This window comes from Marmota marmota, unplaced genomic scaffold, assembly GCF_001458135.2.
Source record: "Marmota marmota marmota unplaced genomic scaffold, marMar, whole genome shotgun sequence".
NCBI lineage: Eukaryota > Metazoa > Chordata > Mammalia > Rodentia > Sciuridae > Marmota > Marmota marmota.
In genome coordinates this window covers 18,891,517-18,911,785 of record NW_025999869.1, presented here as the reverse complement: position 1 = coordinate 18,911,785, position 20,269 = coordinate 18,891,517, and the positions used below count along the sequence as shown (strand labels likewise).

Here is a 20,269-nt window from a genome sequence, read left to right as displayed (position 1 = left end):
CCCCCGGGGGTTCTGGGGCAGCGGTGGCCCCAGCCGCAGGACAGGTGAGTGGCACCGTGGCCATCGGGTTGGGAGCACCTTCTCCCTAAATTCACTTCTAGCCTAAGGTTCCTTCCTCCACATTCTCCTGTCTGTCTCCCCAAAGGCAGCGCCGAACACTCTACTCTTCCCATTTCTCAGATTGGGAAATTTGAGGCTCCTGGGACAGGGATTTGTCCAAGGTCTCACTCCTGTCAGAGACAGAGCCAGAACTAGAGCCTAGGACCCTTTGTACTTAGTGCAGGCTCAGTTTGTTATACTTGCCCCCTCCTTTCTGTCGCTGTCCGCTATTCCTTGACCTTTTTCCAGCATTCTTTTTCTTAGAGTAGCCTACCTGCATCCCTGTATCCCAGGATGATTCCTTCTGCAGATGAGGATGGAGATGCTGGTCCTTCTATAAGATGTCCAAATCTCTTCTCTCTCACCTCATCCCCCACCGCCACCTGCTGATCCTGGTGTTTCTACTCAGATTCATCCCTTCTTATTGTGCCATCTGCACAGGGACACCTGGGCCTCCTGACTCTCCTCATTTGTTTGTCTCCCTCTCAACCTATTAATTTTTCAGGTCCTGTACATTTTGGGGGGGTGCAAAGATCATGCTATGCTCCCTGGTCATGGGAGTGAGTTCCTGGTCCTTAAGGAACTTTCCACCTTTGACCCTCTGGGAGTATAAAAGATGGATTCTGTGGTGGAAGGACCTCCAAAATATCCCAGAGGCTATTGATGCCCATTGCCCTGAGATTAGAACTCCAGATGCTGACCATGTCTCTTCTGAACTAATTAGATGTGGTGTTTCTTGCAACCAAAACTGGAATCTTAATTTCTGCTTCTTTTGAGCTCACCCATGTACCTTCCTGTGTGTTTGTGTGTGTGTGCTTGTATGTGTGTGCTGTGTGCATGAGTACATACATTGAGACTAGCAGCTTCCTGATAGAGAAGCTCTGTCACATCACCCTAACCCTACCAGCTCCTGGCAAGCATATTCATGCTTCAACTCTTTCATACAGTGGGACTTCTCAGATTTTCTTATGGAATTTCTCTGATCCCATGGGAAGTGGTAAGCTGTGCATCAGGGTCAGTCTTGACTGATTGTTGGCTGCCCTCCAGGGAAGAGGATGACTTTTTGAGGTTGATGGTTCTCCTTTCTCTTCCCAGTATCAGGCTGCTTTCTGGGCATTCTGGCATCTTGAGCACAGAGGACTCTGTGCTACAGGGCTCATCAACTTAAGTTCAGTCTGTCACTCTGGTAATTGTTGCAAACCATCCCAGAGGGTCTGGTTGATTTTTCTGGTAGATGTTACTGTTTAGAAACTAAGGGCCTAATTCTTTTCCTAAAATATGATTCAAACCCTGTTAGCCAATTTGGACCTCTGTCTCTTAAATTCTGCATCTGTATGAGTTTTTCTTTCATGAAATCTCCTTCCTCTGTCCCTACCTGTACCAGCATCAGGGCCAGGAGGCCAAGGTTCTAGCCTCAGCTCTACCATTAACTTGCTATCAGTCTCCCTCTCTGAGCCTTATCTTCTTCATCTGTAAAATGCGATCGTTGGTCCAGTACCAGCATTCTGTGATACAATCAGTGAATCAGTGAGGAGGACAGTGGGTCACTTCTTTTCCTTTTCCCAAGATAGAAGCCCCTTGTAACATTCCTTACTTCTGGGAGCTCCCTATGGACAGAAGTCTAGGCCAAGGGGGAGTGTCCTGCTCAAGTGCAGACTCTCCTTTGGAAGAGCTGTAGCCACTTGTAAAATAGATCTTGACATTCTGTCTCTGCCTGGAGAAAGCCCTTATATTTCATTTGCTGAAGATGCCAGAGTTGTCCTGATTTTCATTTCCTACACACCCAGATGTGTAGAGAGAAGGTCAAGGTTAACTGCCAGTTTGGCCTGAGCTTTCAAAGTAAATTACTCACTTGTGCAAGAGGCTGTTGATGGAGTAAGGCAACCTTTTGGGTGGAGGAAGAGGGGAGCAACAGCTGGATGCTGCTTGGAGTCCCTAACTGAAAAAAAGCAGATAGGCTCATCTGGGCAGATCCATTACTTGTTCATTTCTTTTTCCCTGGACTAGCCTGAAGAGGAGGAGGAGGAGGTGGTGAAGGGGTTTGGTATGTGTGGGAGGGGTTTGCCAGTTGATTGTCCTTGCTTTGAAGAACATTTCTTTGCTTCCAGTAAGCAGCAGAAGGGAGCTGTTTCCCCCATCATAAGTTCTCTAGGTGCTCCAGGATTCAGCATTCATCTGCTGCCTTTCAGGAACACCCTGCCAAATTTCCACACAGCCCTTTTTGTTTCATTCTCCCGCAGATGCAGAGCTCTGGGCTTGGCCCCCAGTCCCCTGTTAGAATGTCAGCTGGCCTTGGGGGAAGAAGCCGACTTCTCCCAGCAGTGCTGTTCCTGCCCTCATCCCAGTGTCCTGGAACATGCACGTAACACATTAGGCTGCTGTCTGGGGGGAATCTGGCATCTTGAGCACACAGAGCTTTTTCGACAGGCCTGACCAGTTCTGAGCTCAGCCTGTCACTCTTATAATTGTGGAGAACCATCCCAGAGCACTTCGTTGATCTTTCTGGTCGAAACAGCTGCAGAGGCTCTAGAGGGAAGTCTGACGGATTTTATCCAAATGAAAAATAGGTTCCTTGTGGGTTTGAGGGAAGTTTCTTTGAGAGTAAACTATCCTCTAACTTCTTGATTTCACCACTGGATTGTAGAATTGTTTCAAATTAAGAGCATTTGTCATCTGCTAGAATGTAAGTCTACATAATTGCCACACTAGCTCATGCTGTGTAGGGCATCTGATTTATAGGGATACATAATGCTTCTAGGATTTCAGCACTCTTTTGGTCAGACAGTTGGTGTCTTGGAAAGCTACAAAACCCAGCAAGAAAACCCAGTCTCGATGCCATCTTTCTTTTAATTTGGGGGTCCTTCTTCTTCCTGGCCCCAGTCTGCCTAACATCTTGGTTTAATTCTAGAGTCTGTTTCGGATTCCAGGCTGGGGAACTGGTTATTAAAAAACTGTGTTAGGAAATTTGATGCAGTCCCTCCCCTCTTTTGAGCCCTAATCCCTGGTGAGAAATGACTTCATTGGATAACAGCATCTGTGGAATAGAAATTGGTGGGATCATGGAATACCAATAACTTTAATTTTCAAGTATCAGGAGTTTTTCTTACTGTGTCAGAGCTGAACTTTATTCTTAGAACATCCAGAAATCAATACTTTCTTCCCCTGTTTTGTTCAGTCTTTCTAGTAGCAAAACCTTGCCCATCAGAAAGTTAAGGACCGTGGAAATGTAGCTTGGAATGATTTCTTTAATTTTCCACAGAGGGGCTGGTGTCCTCTAGGTTGCTAATCACTTCTCTGTCTGCTTGCCCAGGTGAAATTTGATGCCACTAGGGAAGGGCTGTTGATTTACCAGAGCTAATCTACCTCCTGCATTCTTCCTCTCCTGGGAGCTGAGGAAGGCCTGGGAAGAGAGGCCTGGTTTCTGATTCCCTCTTCTGCCCTAAACCCACTGTGTAACCTCAGAAAAATGGTTTAACCTCTCTGGGCCTTGGATTCCTTATTTGTGAAGTGAGTTTAGACTCTGAAGGGGGAAAGACAAATGCGTATGTATCATAATGGTGCTTCTCCTTCCATGGCCAGGGCAGACATTGCTAATCAATCTTTTTTTTCCCAGGAAACCCAGACTTGGTCTCCGACTGTTTAACACTGCCACTTAAGTGGAGTTAATGACATTGAAATTCACTTGTGATGTAAGGAACAGATACTTTGTTAAGGATTTTCTAATTCTAACAACCTGGGGTTCTATGGGTTTGGAAATGATGAGGCTTCAACTTAAGGATTTGTTCATATTCTGAAGGCTTCTCACGGGTTGTCATCCAAAGATGTCTTTAATCTGTGGGCTCCAGTGACATGATAACAGATAAAGGAATAAAGACAGAAAAAGCAAAGGCCCATTTAAAAGATAACCATCCAGCTTCCTAATTGTATCTTGTCTGCAGTCAGCTCTTTACAGAGATGGCGTCAGGGTCTCATCTCGGTATAAAACACCTCTAGGCAAACTTGGCAGTTAGAAGCATGTCCCGCAGCAGCTAAATGCTCCCGATGGTGTGTGCAGTGGCTTCTGTATTTTGCATATATCTGACCCTCTGCCGCTCGTGAATGTGTCAGAGCAAGTAAAGGAAGGACTTGCATAAGAGTCTTGCTTCTCCTGAGCCCACTATTCTCATGCCCCTGGAGTGGGGAAAGGATGTAGCCCACACATGTCTGAGCTCCTGTGGACAAGAGATACATCCTGGCTTGGCCTTGTGCCCTGGAAATGAAATCTTCTGGCACATAGCATGAGGTATTGCCCTCGGAGGGCAGTCAGGATGTGTTTGCTGGACAATTGAAACGTGTTAGAGCAGGCAGGGGGCTTCAGAGGTCATTAGTGCAACCCCTCATTTTATATGTATGAAAACCAAGGCCCAGAAGAAGAGAAACCATGTAAACAAGTTCCCAGAACAGAAACCATGTAAACAATGCCCCCAGAACACAGCGCTCTGAGTTCTCGCTGGAGCTCACCATGAAGATTTTCTTCCCTCCCCATTCCAATATCTGAACCTTTTCTATCCTTATTTCCCTCATGAGCCAAGATTATCATGCCAAGTTTTGAAGGCCAGTACTTAATGAGACCAATTATCTGCTGGAACTTACCTGGCTTCTTTGCAGATCCATTTTTTGTAAAGTTACTTCCCAAATGTTTTATACTTTAAAGTAAGTAAAATGGATTAAACTTTAAGGCAGCACAGGGATCCAGCAGGGTAGTAGAGGAATTAAACGTGTGCGAGGCATGTGGTGCTATTACTGCTATTGATGGTACACGGAGCTAACTGAGCCTAAGAGCCAGCTCAGATTCGGTATGAGTTGCAAGTAACAGAATTAATTAAGCAGGCTGACTCAAGTAAGTTAGAGGATAGACGGGTTCCTGTGACTGCCATGGAGTTCAGGCACGGTGCGATATTGTGTATTGTCAGAGCTTGGCTCCTTTTCTTTCATGTCTCTTGATTTTGACTTTCTCTGTATGTTAGCTTTGTCTGAGCCCCTGTGGTAGCAAAATGTGATAGCAGCTCTTTCCAATTTCATATCCATACTTAGATCCTAGAGGACAGAGTCTGTCTCCTCTGGTTGCTTCTATAGAAGAGAGAAAAAATGTCTTTCCTTTAAGCTCTAGCAAGATCTTCTTGGGTCTTGTTGGGCCAGTGTGGATCTAGTGTGCATAGAACCACTCACATCCACCTGTCTGGAGGAAGGGCTGTGTTGGTTGACTCAGCACACCTTGAGTTGGAGTGGGGCAGGCCACCCAGATCATGGACAGAGACTCTCTAGAGGAGACTCTGGGGGCTCTGTGGGGAGGAGGAGGAAGACTCTCTAGAAGAGGGAGTGGATGTCTACTTTGGAGTAGTCACTCCCTGGGAATCAGACTTGGTAACAGAAAACCTGTTTGCCACCCTGGACTCATTGTTGATCCCCGAACCTGCTCTGCCACCCCTGGGCTGAGATGCCCGCTGTGTGAGCCCTGTGGTGCTGGAGCTTGCTGACACAAGGGTGGCGACTAAGAACAGGTGATCTTAGAGGTTCGGCCACTGCCTGCCTTTCCCCACGCGGAGCTGCCTTCCCCATACACACGGAAAGAAAATTCATTGAAAATTTCTCTCAAGCTAAAAAAAGAACTTCTGTGTCTTCAGCTTTGACTTTTTTCTGCTTGGCCTTCTTAGCTGGAGGAGGTGGAGTGTTCATGCTGTGGAAGCCGGAGGAAGCTAAACAATTCCCCGGCTGCGGTGGGTGGGTGTGTGTTTACGCATGTGTCGCCTTCTCTCCATGTGTCTCGCTCCTCTTCTTATCTTGCTGTGGTTCTTGTTTGCTGCCCTCTGCTGAGTGCTGATAGGAGAGGGAAGGGGAAGAAGCAGGCCCGCCTTCTCTCCCTTTAGGTTCCTAGGGCATTCTGAGCTCCCAGTGCCATCTCTCCTTTGGCCTTCCTGGTGAGGAAAGCCCCAGCGTAAAATGATGTAAATACAAAGAATGATCTGGCCGTGGATGGCGAGGAGGTGAAGATGCTAGTAGTAATACTAGCGATTCCCACTCACTCAGCACTTACTCTGCAGAGCTTGTGACCCTCCCATCTTGTTAATACCCATAGTTGGAAACAGGAAAAAATGAGGGAGCAGAGATCGCGGAGATTCAGGTGGTTTATGCACAGCACTGGGGGGCTGGCTTCGCACCTTGAGTCTCAGGCCCAGCACAAGTCCTTAATCACTCTGTTCCTCCATATCTGATAGGACAAGGGACCTGTCCCTCACCCCCTCCCCTCCACCCACTCCTCAAGACTGCTAAGGGAGTTCGGATGTCTGAGCAGAGGGCAGAGGCTGTTGCCCTAAGACTGACCCTCTTCAGTGGCATGAGTCACTTTGCTCCAGGCCTCCTGAGGCCCCACTGGCAAAGCAACTTACCCTCCCCCCCCAGTTAGTTGGAGATAGGATGTGGCAGTGTGTAGGGCTCAGCTTTGGAGCTACACTGCCTGTTTCCGGAGCATGTCACTTGACCTCTGTCTGAAGTTCTCAGTCTGTAAAATGGGAACCATCTTAACTCTTTGGGGTTTCTTTTGAGGATAAATGAGTCGCTGTGGGCGAAACCCAGAGCGTGACACTTGGTAGGAACAAGAGCTGTGTGAGCCAGGCTGCAGGGCTGCTGTGTCTGGCTTATAGGGAGGACTCTTCTTGGCTTCCCTGTGGCTGGGACAGGGAGGGCTGTGTACTGTATCTAGAAGGTGAACTCTCTGAGGTTAAGTGCTTGGCAAGGCTCAGGGTTCAGAAGCAGAGGGAGCCAGGTGCGTGCCTCGCAGACAGGGAGGAGACCATGCCTGCAGAGGCTTCTCTTTCTACCCTGCTCCTGACTCTTTGGTACCTGAACCAGTCGTTGGGGGCACTTTCTGCTTCCTGCCCTAGGAGAGGACCCCAAACCTCGGCATCCTCTAGATTCAGCTCACAGCCTGCTGCCTCCATGAAGTCCCTCGCTCTAGCTGGCCTTAGTTCTTCTGAGCCTCAGTTTTCTCGGTCTCCCTACTTAGTTCAGAGGCCCCTCCAAGTAGACCCCTAATGCCCTTCCTCCCTGCTGCCCTTTGCCAGCCCTGATGCGTCCCTCCTGGGCAGCCTCGGTAACTGTTCTCTCTGGTGGCCAAAGCCCTTCATATAAACCTGTCATGTAGCACAGTAATTATTTTTAACCTTTGCTTCCTGAAGACAGGAACTGACCTCCGCCTTGGTCACTCTTGTTTGCCAACATGTTACCTGAAAGTCGGAGAGAGGGAGGAAGTCGTGATGTGGTTGGTACTAAATAACTGCTGGCAGAGGGCAAGGAGCTTCCCTTTAAGGACTTGTTCTTCTTGAGCTTCAGGGTGCTTCAGAATCCCCAGGGAGCCTGTTAAGGATGGAGAATCCAGAGCCCACATCAAGCAACATGATTGGGCTGGTCTGGATCACACACTTAACAAACCCTGTTATGGGCCAAGGATCACATAGTTAACAAATTTGGTTGAGGGTCCAACAGAGAATGCTCTTCTTTCTGCTCATGTCCCAGGAGACAGACCTCTTGTTCCCCAGGGGCCCTCCACACTGTCCCCAGGAGTGCTTTGGGAGTGCTGCCTCTATTAGTGGGAAGCACCTTTATCTGCAGCTTCCTTTGTTGCCAATCAGCACGTGCAGGGGAGCTCTGCGGTGCCTATTAGTGGTGGCATGTATTAGATGCCAGCAGGTCAGACTGAGTCTGGCATCCAGACTGGGCGGAGCACTTTGGAATCCCTCTGCTGTGGGCTGTGTGGCCTGGCTGGGACTCCAGAGCTTAAGATTTCTTCTGATGCCCTTCTGGGGTACAGGGCTCTGCCTTTCTGCCGTGGGGGCAAGTGCGAGGCACCTGTTAGCAGATGAGGGGCTGAGGTAGGGGCCTCCTGGCAAGAGGTGGCATTACAGAACCCTGTGAACTTCTCCCTGGAGCTGGTGAGAGCAGAAGGGAGAGCGTGGCATTGAGACCCATGCCCAGCTCTGCCAGTCGCTAGCTCTATGCTAGGACTCTGGGGCTTCAGGTTCCTTCACCTACAATGAGCACAGTTTCCACTACTTTGTAGTGTCCTGGTGATTATTAAATCAAAGATGAAATGAAGGAGGTGTGAAGAGGTGAAGTGACATATCCAGGGCTTCAGAGCTAGGAGGTGGTGGGAAAGACTCCATCCCGGCCCAGAGGCTTCCTTCTGCCACCTCCAGCAGCTGCTGACTGTGTGAGATCATGCAGTCTCATCAGGCCACAAGTCAGCCCCCCTCCCTGGGACGAGATCATCGCTAAGGACCTCATAAACCTGGGTCTCGGCTCTCGCTGGCTCTGAAAAGCTCTGCTTTAGCCACATGCCTGGGCAGTAGTGCCAGGGCAGGGATTACAGCTGGTCCCCACGTGCCGCCTGGGAGCCACATGCGGGCAGTCTCCCAAGAGCCCAATTCTGCAGGGTTGTGTGTGTGGGTCTCCCCTGTGAGTCACAAATGTCAGCCTCTGAGTCTGAGAGCCGCTGCTGAGCACCAGGAACAGCAAGAGCTTCTGGAGGAAGGGGTATTCTTCAGGGAACAGGTTGGAAACATCTGGCAGGGGCGTGTGTGAGAAAATGACTTCCTGCTGCTGAAGCACATTGTATGTTCTCAACTGAAAACTGTTATTTTTTGCATGTTTCCTCCTGAGTATTGATCAGAGTTAGTGGCTGACAGTTAAAATGTGTATGTGTGTCTGTGTCTATTTGTGAAATAACCAGTTTCTAAATTTGGCACCCAACTTTAGCAAAAAGTTAACGATTCTGTTTTTAGAAAACCAGAGTCTGTGGTTTGGATTCCTGGTTATTTTATTGATAATAAAGCCTAATGGTTTTTGTTTTTGTTTTTATTGATTTATTTGGCCTTTATATTAAAAAAAAAAAAAAAACCTTATACTGGTTTGTATGTATCCCAGAGATACATCTTGAATGGTTCAGCCAGTGTTGGTCCAGAGATGGCTGATATCTTTACTTTTGCCACTACCCAAATATTGAAATATTTCATATTTTTAGGGAAAAAATTCTTATTTGGGGTGGGGGATATGCAAAATAAAACAGTCTACAGCTAGACCCAGGTTCCACTATCATAAGAATCTGCTGGGTCTGGGAAATAGTTGCCCGCTCTAGATTGGCCCAGCTCTGCAGTTGGCCAGAGCCCCCGACACCCTTGTGGTCTCACACCTGGGTGTTCCCCCCTTTCACATACCTAGGCTGGCCTCGGGAGACTTGAGTGTGGAGCCCTGCTTCACAGTCTGCAAGCTTCTTTTGGCCCTCTTGTCTTCTAGAGGAGGCAAGGCAGAGCCTATGGTCTCTACTCTATAGATGTGGAGACTAAGGTTCAAAGAGCATAAATGACACAACTAGTCACAGAACCAGTATGTTGAGACTAAGCCCCCTCTCTCTAAGACCAATGAACTTTTCAGAAAGAAAATAAAGATTACTTGCAAATATAAAATACATTATCCTTGGGCTCTTGAACTTCCTCACTTAAGTTTATATTCAGATGGTTCCTTCTCTATCATGGCCCAAGAAACCATTTATTTTGCTTCTTTCTGTCTCCAGGCACCTGATTCCCACCCCCCACTCTCCTCATGGTCCTGGGAATTGAATGCAGAAGTGCTCTACCACTAAGCTACATCCCAGTATTTTTTTTTTTTTTTCATTTAATTTTGAGACAGGGTCACACTAAATTGCTGAAGCTGGCTTCGAACTTGTGATCCTCCTGTCTCATCCTCCCCAGTTGCTGGAATTATAGGTGTGTACCATGGTGCCTGCCTTAGGCATCTGAATTTAAGGTCCGCCCTCGGTAATAAAGCTTATTCCAGCTGTGTCTGGGGCTGCTGTGGATTTGCCAGGAGTGATGTGGATGCAGAGCCTACTTTGTTTTCTTCCTTGTGCTTTCTGGCATGTCAGGAGACTCCAGAATATGGATGCCTATGACTGGAAGAGTATTAGGATCCTTCAAAGTAAGGGTGCTTTCCCAGATGAAATGGCTCATGCTGTGTGTTCCCTTGACATCCAGGACATTTCTGGAAAACAGTGCCTGTGTGAGGGCAGTTCCGATGCACACAGTCATTTGTGTCTCTGAGTACAGGGCCTTCAGCCAGAGTGTGGGAGCTGCAACTCTAGCCAATGTCCAGGAACCTTCCCTGAGAGGTCCCAGGAGTCTCCCTGTCCTGCAGTGGGCATGGATGTGAGGCATAGCTGGGTATGGGAGTCCTGGACTTTGGGTTGGCTCCTCAGCAGCAACTGCAGTGATCACTTACTTCGTGAGCTCATACTGCCTGCCATGTACTGTGCCCCTCTCATTTCGTCAGCCCTGTGACTCCAGGAGGTGGGTGCTCTGATTGTTGTCTTTTTACAGGTGCAAAACTAAGGCTCAGGAAACTCAAGTAACTTCCCGGGCCTACGCAAGAAACAAGCAAGCGGTGGGACTCCCACTCAGATCTCTGACTCTCAGACATGCGCTCTTAGCCACCATGTTGGATTGACTCCTGTGGCCAAGTTCTTTAACCTCTCTTGGCCTCTGTTTCCCAGGCTATAAGGTGGGATTATACCCTCCTGGCCTTTGAGCACTTTGCTGACCCATAACTCTTCTGCCACCCCTTCCTTCCATGAAGCAGTGTCAGACACTGTGGCACCAGGTGAGTGGTCTTCCCACTGGGGTGGGCCCTTCTGCTTGTTGGGACAAAGTGCCCCAGTAGAGTCACCCCATGGGCTTGGGGAGTGCTTCCCCATCCCTCGTTCCCCAGCCTGGATCCTGCTGCTCTCCACTCTGCCCTGGCAGCCGAAGAGGCAGCTGAGGGCTGCACTGCCAAAGTCCTGCCAGGGAACAACGGGGCACATTAAGAAGGCTGCCAGGTGCCGAGCCAGAGATGTTAAAGGGGCATTTGATTGGTTTCAACCCTAATTGTCAGGTTGCTCTTTTTTTCTCTACAGTAGTTGAGGGGCACAAAGCCCGGGTGTGGATTTCCTCCCTCCATGGCTTGTGTGGCTTCTCCCTGCCTTCGGGTGGGAGTTTGCCTCAACACCTCTCCTGTTCTGGGCCCTCTCCTCTCCCTCTGTGTGTCTCTGCCTCTCCTTCACCTCCCCGCCCCCACTTGTCTATGCTGTTTGGGTCTATCTCAGCAAATAAGATGGAAGATGTGACCACAGAAGCCATAGGCCTGCCACCCCCACAACTTCAAGGGATTATACCTTTCATCTTGTCCAGTCTCCCTCAATCTTATCCCTGCCAAATGGGCAGCCATCTTTGGCTCGAACACCCACAGTGATGGGGAGCTCACTTCCTTTAGCTCAGCTGGGTCCTAGGTAATCTACCATGGCTCAGGGTAACTTAAAGGATTTCTAAAGTGCCTTCTGCTCAGTTTTTCAGGCTCCTCTCAAATCTTTCCTTTCCCAGAAAGCCCTCCCTGATCTTTCCAGTCAGAATTAATCTCTGTCTCTTGAAAATGTTTATAGAACTTAATTTGTACAATTGTAATGGCATGGGTGCCGCAGTGCTGTGCTTTACCATCTCCCCAGGCAGAGGCAAGTACTTGAAAAGAGCTCTCTCAGCAGGACAGCCCTTTGGGTAAGGCTCCGGTGGAGGCAGGGGACCCCCCAAAGAGCTGCCATGTGAGCCTAGGCTTCCCCTGTCTCTAGAACTTCCATTCCTAAACCTGGCAAGTGTGTCTTTTGTGCTATTTTCATCCAGGGAATAATTTAGGCTCTGTGAACAATATGGTCTCTACTGCAAATACCCAACTCTGCTGTTGTAGAGCAATGTGGCCCTAGACAGGTGGATGAACATACTGTGTTCCAATAAAACTTTATTTGCAAAAGCACACAGCAGGCTGGATTAGGCAGACTGGTTGATTGTCAATGGCTGTTCTGGTCTCTTCCTGATGGAGGAGGCTGAAACTTAGATGGGAGCTGCCTGAAGTTCTTGTGTGACCTTAGGCAGTGCCCCGACCCACAGTGCCTCAGTTTTCTCATGTGCCCCTTGTGCTGGTTGGGAGGTGAGTTGCAATGGTTCTGCCAGTTCTTGACACTCGGTGCGTTCCTGAGTTTTCCACTGCGTCTGGCAGAGCCGCTGTATCGACTCCGTCTCTGAAATAGTCCCACTGGCCCGTGGTGTCTCACCTGGATTCCTGCCACAGTCTCTGGCTCTTCTCCCCACTTCCTCCCTGAAATCACAGTCCATTCTTTATACACATCCAGAGAGCACATTTGCAAGTATAAATCAGAAGTTCCTGTCCCTTTTCTGAAACTCTTCAGTGGCTTGCCACTGCTTTGATGACAGTACATACCAAAGTCTTGCCTTGTCTGACCCCGCCTCCTTTCCAGACCCGTTCTCTTCCCTTCTCCGGCTCTTTCTTCACACTCCAGCCATGTTGGCCTTCATGCACGTCATGTGTGTCTTCCCTCAGGACTTTTGCACAGGGTCCAGCCTGGAGTGTTCTTCCCAAAGATTGTTGCATGACTGCTTCCCCATCACTTCAAGGCCTCAGCTCCAGTCTCATCTCCTCAAGGATGCCTTCCTTGAACCTGCATTCTAAATATGTCTTCCCCAACCGTTCTGCAACATATCTAACTGTGAATTATACACACAGCAGCTTGCAGTGTCTGGAGTTACACTGCATTTTATTTACTTGTTTATTCTCTGCTTCAGCAGATACAAAAGACTCAGGAGGACTTCCTTTGTCTTAGTACTATGTTATCCACAGTGCTGGCACATAGTAGGTGTCCGTGTATGTTGAATGAATGAATGAATGATGCCTGTGTGCCTGAGGACCCACCCAGGTAGTACTTCTTGCCGTCCTGGTCCTGTGTTTTCTTCTTGGTGCTGGAAGAAGTTGCACCCTCTCACCCTCAGGGGGCCCTGTTCTCTGATCTCTCTCCTGTTGAGATCAGAGGGCCTCTGGCCAAAGGACTGTTAGCCAGAGCTGTAGCCCTTGTCCATGGCCCACAAGGCTTCATTGGTGCTATCTCTGGATGAGGATCCATTGAGTTCTCTCCCTTTGGACAGTCTTTAGAATATGAAGCAAATAACTTTATGGGATTGTATATTTTTCCGTTGGTTCTGGAAATGTGGATCCCTGCTTGCTTATTTTGGAGCAGGTACTTGCTGGAAGTAAACTGAGTGGCCCTTCAGTCCAGAGAGGTCTTAAACCCAGAGCCTCACACATGCTGGGCAAGTGCTCTCCCCCTGAGCTATCTCCCAGCCCAGGTCTCCTAAGGAGAAGGGTGCTGACTAGGGCCCAGTTGTCCCACAGCACCACAGCACCCATCAGTGGATAAATGGATTTTTATGGGTTGAATCATGTCCCAAGAGAAGATATGTTAAAGTCCTAGGCCCAGGTCCCTCAGAATGTGACCTCATTTGAAAATAGGGTGATTATAATTGTAATTAGTTTAGATGAAGACATGCTGGAGTGGTGCTTAATCCTGTGTGATTCATCAGGGTCCTTATAAGAAGAGAGACCCAAAGGGGGAAGATGGCCCTGTGAAGACAGAGGTGGAGATTGGAGGCATGCTGCCCTAAACCTCAATGCCTGGGGGACCAGAGGCAGCGATAATTGTCTTACTCTCTTCTGGCTACTTCCATTCCTTTCTATCTCATGGAAAAGATCCTTTCTTCCAATGGAGGATCAGCACATTGCATTGCACGTATGTATTCTTCAAAGCCACGCTTCTGATTAATGGGTCAACCTCCTTTTTTTCTTTTTTTTTTCTTTTTTAACTCATCCATTAGCCTTGAAGACCAGTGGAATAAACACATCACCTTTTACTTTACTGCATACCTTTTACATTTACTTTTACTTTTTCTCATTCTGTTCTGAGTTCCAGCTACACTGATTTCAACAAACTGTTTTTGTTCTGGGTCCCGGTTAAGTTGATTTGGGGGACTGCCGTGTGGTCAGTGCCCTCGGAACTCTGAGTTTAAAAGGGGCCACGGTGGTGTATCACATAGGCTGGGCACTGCGGGAGGAACAGCATGTCTCCAGCACTGCAGGAGGGACCAGCAGGTGTGTCGGGTACCAAGAGGAGGTCACAGATCACACGGTGGAGGTCAGAAAGGACCTCTGCAAGTGATGACTTTTAAGGTGGTCCTGAGGACAGTTAAGACTTCAGCACTGTGTACACGGTAGGATTTGGGTCTCTAAGGTAGCAGAAAGTGGGGGAACTTGTTCCCATAATGGTAGGTTAGCCAGAGCCACTGAAACTCCCAAAGACTGCCAGAGAGGAGCTGGAAAGATGAGTGCGGGTTGATTGCTGGGCTGGGGAGGCTGCATTTCAGGAGGCAGGGAAGGGATGGAGGGTTTTGAACAGAGGATGACATGATCAGCGTATGACTTAGAAAGGTAACTGAGGTGATGCAGGGGTCACTGGAGACAGGGAGACCAGTTTGGAGGTTACTGAGATGGAGGGAGAATAAATTCATTTATTCATCCACTGTGCCCTGTGCTGGTCCTGACACCAGAGTAGGTAGCAAGGTCACCAAGATGTATAATCTGCTGCCTCTGAACTCAAGATGTTTATAATAGTGACAGCTGCTGCTGGCTGTTCTTGCCAGGCATAGTCTGAAGCCCTTGTATACATTATCATTCTCAGGCCTCACAGCAACCCAGTAACATGCAGGCCATAGTTATCCCCATTGTATAGATGAGGTGCTAAGCCCTAGGAGATGAAATGTTTCACCCAGGTCACACAACTGGTTCCTAAAGGAACTATGACTAGCCTGCAGAGCCCTGAACCCGAACTGTTGGCTCCATATACCAAACAAGTCAAGCCAGAATACTCTGAGGTCTCCCTGAAAGCTGTAGGTGCCAGCTGTATGGGGCTGTATGTGAGCCCATAGAGAGCCAGGGAACCAGATGGCTGGGCAGGGAGGGCTTCCTGAGGGGCATCCTGGCCCAGTCTTTTCAGGGGAGAGAGATGTAGCCGGGCACTGAAGGTAGGGGTGAAGTGGGGAGCAAAGGGATTTCAGATAGAGGGGACAAAAGTGTCAAAAATCCTTAGTGGGGAAAACTGCAAGGGGTATTTAGGGCTTCCAGGTTTAGTGTTGCTGGTCCCTAAAAAGTATAGCCAGAGTAGGACTAGAAGAATCTGGAATGCAGGTGGGGCCAGGCCCATGATCTGGATTCCACCTCCAGCACCTGGGAGCGTGAGGGGTGTTCCATGGTGTTCCAGATTTGCTTTCTCAAGGGTCTTGGGGTTCAATAGTTGAGACTCTGGGAGGTCATTTTGTCAGCCACAGTAAGGTGTTTGCATCCAGGTCAGGTGAGGCAGAGAGACTCCCAGGACAACCAAGCCTCCAGGGCCCCATACTCTTAAGCCAAGGACCTGATCTGGAAGGCTCATTGGGCCTAGACTTCTTCATTCAGCTTATCATTTATCCATCAGTATTTGACAGAATACTGAAAGTGCCCCATGCTGGCTCTCTGCTAAGCAGAAGGATATGGTCTCTGCCCTTGAGGACCAGCTGGACCACTAGGCACACAGTTCCAAGGTAGGGGTCCTGTGCAGTCAGAGTGAATGTGGCCTGAGGGCACAGTAAAGGACACTGTAGCTTTCAAACAGGCTTCCTTCCTGCCACCTCTCTCCTTGCCCCTCCCTGTCTTCACCCCTGGGCTTTTAAGGCCACAGGTTTGCCTGGTTTGAATCTCAACTTGGCCCTTTACCAGCTGTGTGACTTTGGGAACATTCCGTAATCTCTTTGCTCATTTCCTCCACTTAATGGTCCCTACTTCATAGGATAGTTACTTGGATCGCGTGAGGTCACAATGCAAAGCACTTGGACTAGTGCCTGGCACTTAATAAGTGCTACATAGATGCCATCAATATCACAGGTCTGGGATCTCTTAGGCTTATCTCTCTGGTGTTGGGCACATTTAGGATTCAGAACTATGTTAGTAAGGGTTCAATCAGGAGAGAAAGTACACAGAAATTTGAATACAGGAAGTTTAAGGAATTACCAACTATAACAGGAGATTAGAGTAATAAAATTGGCTAATTAGAAGTAAAAGGAGCTCTAAAGTATATAAGAATACCAGATACAGGAGTGGCCACTACCTATAGGGCTGAGGTGAGTGCCTAAGGAGCACCCACACCCCTGTGTTGAGGTCAACCCTGGGGAAATCCCTCCCCACAGGGCTGAGAGAGAGTGCCCAAGGAAGAAGCCCCTTGGGCTGAGGTCCTGACCTGTGAGAGGGCACAGCTGTGCTTACTGAGGGCAGAGTAGCTGCTGCATTGCACACCAGTGAAGCTGGGTGATAGGGTTCATGGTGAGGTGCCTCACAGAAGGCATTTGCTATGAAACCATCCAAAGAGTGGGCGCTGTGGGAGCTGCTGGCACTGGGTGCTGTTGGCTGCCACACGCTGCCGGAGCCTGGCAGTGCAAGAGGAGGGATGGGAGGAGCTGGGCATGGAGAACCTAGCGCCCATGGAGCCACCCTCACCGCCTATCCAGCAAACAACATGAGCAGGTGGAAAGCCCTTCCTCCTGCAGTGTCTGTCCACGTCTTCCCCTGACCACTGCGAACACCAGATTAGCTGGCAAGGAAAACAGGCTTAAGGTCCAGAACCATTTTTGTGTGGCAGGCAATGAAGGTGGGTTTGTAGCTGAGAGGTAATAAATTGTTAACTGACTGTCTCAGTCAGTTTGGGCAGATAGAACAATTCCACAGAGACCGGGAGGTTTAAACATTGTTTCTCACAGTTATGAAGGCTGAGATCAGGTGGTCAGGTTCTCAGTAGGGTCCTCCCACTTCCTGGTTGACAGATAGTTACTTTCCTTGCTGTGTCCTCACCTGGCAGAGAGAGCACACACAAGGATCTCTTCTGAGGGTGCTATTCCCACTCAGAGAGCTCCACCCTGGTGTCTTAAGTACTTCCCAAAGCCCTAGCCTCCAAGTGCCATCATGTTGGTGGGAGGGATTTTACCATGAATTTAGTGGTGGTAGGACAAGACTCAGTCCCCCACCCTGGCATGGAGTCTGATTCAGGGTGTTAGTCCCGTGCATGTGCTCTGTTGTGTAGTAGCCTGCTGGGGTAACGATAGTAGTCAACACATTTTTTTTCCCTGTGGCAAAAATGTATTCACACTATGTAGATAAATAAAGACTATATAGCCTCATCTCTATTCAGGTCAGGCTCTGTCACTAAATGAGTTATTAAAAAGGAGTTATTAAAAAAAGCTTTTTGGATTTTGGATTGAGGCTGAGGGATGGTTGACCTCATTACCTTTCTCCACACAGCAGTCAGATCTTTTGGAAATGTAAATTCTGCCACAGCTCTCCTGGGAACCCAAGAGGGGCTTCCTGCTCTAGGATAAAGAGTAAACTCCACTCCGGGACCGCATATTGTCTTCCCCTTCCCCAGGTCTGCCCTCCAGCCACACTGTCCTCAAATAAGCTACTTGTCCTGCAACAGAGCCTTTGGACACTTCCTTCTCACTGCGTGGAATGTTCTTTTGGTACACACACACACACACACACACACACACACACACATACACACACTGTGCTTGGAAACACGGCCTCATCTTACAGACCTCAGTGCAGGTGTTCCTGCCTGAGGGGAGCTTTCTGAGCCCCCTTTTCCTAGCCCTCACCCCACCTGAGGCTCTGTTCTTTAAAGAACATGCCTTAGTTTGTGATTATGCAAACTTACAGTGAGCATGATTGTTTCATTAATCTGTCCTCCTGTGAAACTGTGAGTGCTATATGAGAACAGTGGTTGTGTCTCTTCCTTCCCCCATTATGTGAACCCTGCTGTTTACACAGTGCTTAGCATGTGACATATTTGATGAATGAAAACAGGAATGACCATCTTGGATTGGATCTTGAACCAGGAAAGAAAAAATTAGGCATTAAAGGAAATTACTGAAGCAACTGGCAAAAAATTTGGACTTTAGATTGGATAGCAGTGTTGTATCGTTGTTAAGTTTCCTGATTTTGATATCATTATTCTTAGGAAATACACAATGAAGAATTTAGGAGTAAAGTTTTACCATGTCTTCAACTTTTGGGTTCAGAAAAAAAATTAGATATAAATAGGGAAGAAGAAGAAGAATGAATGAAAAACGTATATGAAAGCTATACAGGAAATCCTTGAACTTCTTGCATCTTTTCTGTAAGTTTGAGATTATTTCACACTAAAAAGTTTTTAAAAATTCAGTGATTAGAAATGAATGAACAAAAGGGGAAAGGAAGGCTTCAAGTGCAAAAGCAGGAGGCCAGGAGGGGCTTCCAGGAGGGCTGTGTGCTTGGAGGTCGGCCCTGGGCTGGGAAAGGAAGAGCGGGGGACGGAGCTGGAGCCCTTCTGGGGTGTCTCTCGTGGGAGTAGGGTGTTGCGCGGCTCACTCAGCTTGAGGGTCTCCGTCTACATTTCCACCTCTTGTTCCTTGTGATTTTTGATACACGAAGCCAGGCCATCCCCAGTTCTTCCATTTGATTTCTTTTTTTTTACTTAAGAACAGGGAGCTGTCGTCCCAAGTATGCAGATGACTCTTTCTGTCCTTAAATTACGACCTTCTTGTTGTAGAGGTTTACTCTTGAGTAGTAAAGCACCATGTGTTTCCTGTTTGAGTTACATATTGCTGCATAACAAATTATCTCAAAATGTGGAGAATTAGCACAACAAGCATTTGTTATTGCAGTTTCTCTGGGTCATGAATTTGGGCTTTGCTCGGAGGTCCTGGCCCAGCGGCTCTCATGAAGTCACAGTCAAGATGTTGGCCAACTCTGCTGGCATCTGGAGTCTCAGCTGGGGCCCAGCAGTCTGAGGACTCAGGGAGGACTCAGTTGCTCAGCACGTGGACTTCTCCACGAGGAAGCTTGAATGCCCTGGCAGCATGACAGCTTGCTTTCCCAGAGCAAGTGATCCATGAAACAGGGAAGAGGGAGCTCACCAATAAGAGCAGGTGGGCACAAACGGAAAGCACAGTTCCTTCCATGACCTAATCTGGACTCAGCCATCATCCTTGATGCTTTCTTCTGTTAGTTAGGAGTGAGGCATGAAGTTCAGCCCTTGTGCAAGAAGAGAATTAGACTCTACCTCTTGAAGGGAGGAGTGAGAGAATTTGGGGACATTTTAAAACCACTATTGTGTGCGTGACACTAAATGGCACATGGAAGGGATCTAAGGTACAGACTGACATCTTCCTCCAGAAACTTATATCTGGTAGGAAAGTAAGAAATGCCCCAAAATTGGCCCTAGGAGCCAAGGTATTCCATGGTAGATGGCTTGAGGGAGGTCTGGGAAAGGAGGAATCGCAAGGGAAGCTCTCGGGAGAGCCGACACCTGCCTTCACAGATGGGCAGCTTTCCCCTTGGTTCTTGACCCCGATTATTGACATTGTCATACAACGATAATGAATAACGATGGTAGCACTTGAACATTTTCACTGCAAGAGGCACCGTGGCAGGCAGGACTGCTGCGTAGCACAATCTCTATTGGTGAATAGCATCCCTTGGAATTGTACAGTGGACCATCCTCCTGCCCAATTAGTAAGGCTTTGAGCTTCCTTATGGGGTCAGTACCATTACACAGAGAACAAAGAGAAGCCTTCGGAAATCAAGTGACTTATGCGAGATGGATGGCTAGTGAGTGGCAGAGCTGTTAGGCCCTGGGCCCAGAGACAGACCGATCGGGTTAACTTCCAGCTTCTCTGCTTCAGGTCCTTGCATAAGCATCTTGGACCTGTTTGGTTTTGGTTTCCTCATCTGCACTGTGCACCTTGTTCAGCGCGGTTCCTGGTTTGTGGCAAGCATCGGTTGCTATTGCTGTCGTCAGCTCGCAGGGCCACACATTGCTCTGCTGTCTTCAAGTTCGTTGCCTCAGTTTGTTATAAAGGGTTGAGATGAGAGAAGCAAGAGGTAACTACAGCAACCTGCTCTCCCAGTGTGTGGATTAAGAATTGGAAGGGGAAAACAACGTGTCCAGGATGAACATTCTGGCAATGTGCCGTCAGCGTCTGCTGTTCCCTGTTTCTGTTTTATTCCCATGAGAATCTGACTGCTTCCTGGGATGCCTGCTGGTTCCCTCCTCTGTGCAGGCCCAGATAGTGGCCGACCTGGGTTCTAGGAAGGTGAACAGGAGTTGGCAACTTTCTCTGAAGTGCTGTCCCTGTGGAGGAGCAAG

At 48.5% G+C, this 20,269-nt stretch overlaps 1 protein-coding gene across 1 annotated transcript in view; it reads left to right on the top strand.

The window, feature by feature from the left end:
* Window positions 1-6: 6 nt before the first annotated feature.
* The window catches only part of Galnt10 (polypeptide N-acetylgalactosaminyltransferase 10), a 236,241-nt gene continuing 215,978 nt past the window's right edge, over window positions 7-20,269 (top strand). The window contains exon 1 of the mRNA XM_048782909.1: window positions 7-44. The gene's annotated coding sequence lies outside the window, so the exon portion shown is untranslated. The remainder of the gene's footprint in view (window positions 45-20,269) is intronic.